This window comes from Stegastes partitus, unplaced genomic scaffold (assembly GCF_000690725.1).
Source record: "Stegastes partitus isolate 25-593 unplaced genomic scaffold, Stegastes_partitus-1.0.2 Scaffold1557, whole genome shotgun sequence".
Classification (NCBI taxonomy): Eukaryota; Metazoa; Chordata; class Actinopteri; family Pomacentridae; genus Stegastes; species Stegastes partitus.
This window is the reverse complement of record NW_007579288.1, coordinates 85,429-87,574: the sequence shown is the minus strand read 5'-3', so window position 1 is coordinate 87,574 and position 2,146 is coordinate 85,429.

Sequence of the window (2,146 nt, the reverse complement as noted above, 5' to 3'; positions counted from 1 at the left end):
AAACCTCCAAAGGAAAGCGTCCAGCAGGCGTCCTAAATCCAGAACTTTGCTTTCCGGCTCAGCTCCGGTACAACGCCCACGTCACCGCCCACGTCGCATCAGTCCGCCTCCTTCTCTGGCTCCATGTCCACCATCGCTCGCGAACAAGATCCCGAGACACTTAAACGTCTTCAGTCGGGGCAGAAGCTCTCCTCCGGCTCTGGACTCCAGCCTTGATCACGGTACCTGAAAGAGCAGCTGTTGTTTTTAAAAACAGGTTCAGTTCTCTAAAGACACTCTAAAAATGTTCTTCAAACATTTTCTGAATGTTGCTCCGAGGACTTCCTGTCTTTGTTTTTATGTAACAATGTGTCATCGAAGAACGTTCCCAACAGAACGTCCCCAGAACATTTGATTAGAAATTACAGGAACGTTCTGTCTTCTGAGGCCTCGATAACGTCTTGAAAATGCTTTTTGAAAGTTGGTTTGAAAACGTTCTTCTCGTTTTGAAAGCGTTCCATTTTAGTTCACTCTAAACCTCAAAGGAACATCATTTGAATCCCCTCAAGGCGTTCTCTGAACATTAGATTAGAATGTTTTCTTTAAAATGATTAGAACTGGTCGGTAGTGTTGGTTAACGTTGTGGAAACGTTCCCTGCTTGCCGGGCTGAACCCAACGAAAGAGAACGAAACAAAGAGCGTCTTGAAGCAAGCAGGAAACAAAGAAACAGAACGCAAACAAACAGGCTGTTAATTCATTCACACCAGAGCTGCACGCACGTCCACACAAGCATTCAAAGTGCAAAAGCATGTCGCCAAAGCGGAAGCTGTTTACTCCCTCGTCATTCATCAATTATACACACAAACAGACACGAGCGCAGAGCCGCTGACAAAAGTGCGACGGTTTTATTCTGATGTTGCTTCAGTGACAAATACCGGGACAGAGAGAGAATCGCTGATGACTGCACCGTGGCTAAACGAGGCAGCATCCGCCGTTTGCAGTCCGTCACTGAGCAGGAACAATTCAGACGCTGTACATGTGTGATTGTTTTTGCTGTGAACGTACTCCAGCCCCAAACAAGTGCTGGGAAAAGGTGAGCTCCTTCCTGTATCACAGAGCAGCTTTAATGTGATTTTCAGCTCTAATTAGAGTTAAGTCACTTAGTGTGTTGTAATGATGTTTGGCTCACGGAGCAGCAGACGCCGTCCATCAGCCAAATGAAATATTAAACTGACCTACCGCTGGATTGTGTGTGTCTGTGCGTGTAGGTTTATATTTGTAGCTGCGTCAGGAGACCTCGGCAGCGCGCCGTGTGTCCGCGTACAGTCCACACGTGCACACGCAAACACACACGTTTCTGACCTACATTCAGGATACACAAACAACAGGGTGTCAGGAGGGCCAGGGCCGCAAACATGTGTGTGTGTTGGGGGTGAAAATCTGCAGGTGCAATCGGCCGTGAATCTAATGCAAAATTAGTGTTATCTTCCTGCCGAATAATTCATGATCCCGCATCCGAAACGATAGAAGGACGGCTCGACTCTTCATCCCCTCTGTCTTTGTCACTCTCCCCCATGAAGGATGTTTTATTCAAAATGTCACATGGAGCAGAAGCTAGTAAATAAGTACAGCTACAATTGGCAGTTCTCTGGCTTGATCCCAAATGACTTTTAGGCCTGATTTGAGCTGTATATGAAGGAAAGTGGCATCATCTTGACTTCTGCAGTGTACGACTAAAGCCAATACATCCTGTGAAATATCACCTTAAAAGTCAAATCATTCAAACTTGCATCACCTCTAAACAATTGTGTATTTGCATCATTTGGAAGCTACCCAGTGTTTCCTCTTATGGATAATGTTTGGTACAATTTTTAAGATGAAAGTTTGCTAAAGCGTCCAGCATATTTGGTGTACCACAGCGATGCATGGTCCTGGCAGTGAAGCACGGAGGTGGCAGCATCATGATGTGGAGCTGCATGAGACGAAAAGGTGCTGGGGAGATGATAATGTCTGTAGATATACCGACTGACAAGACGACTCTCAGTCTGCTGAAGCTTGAAGAAGACATGAGATGATGAAAATCCGTGCGGATGATGTTTGTTACAGTTTTTTAAGATGAAGCTTTGCTGCAGAACATGAAAAGAAGCCTGGTGGTTATTGGCAGTG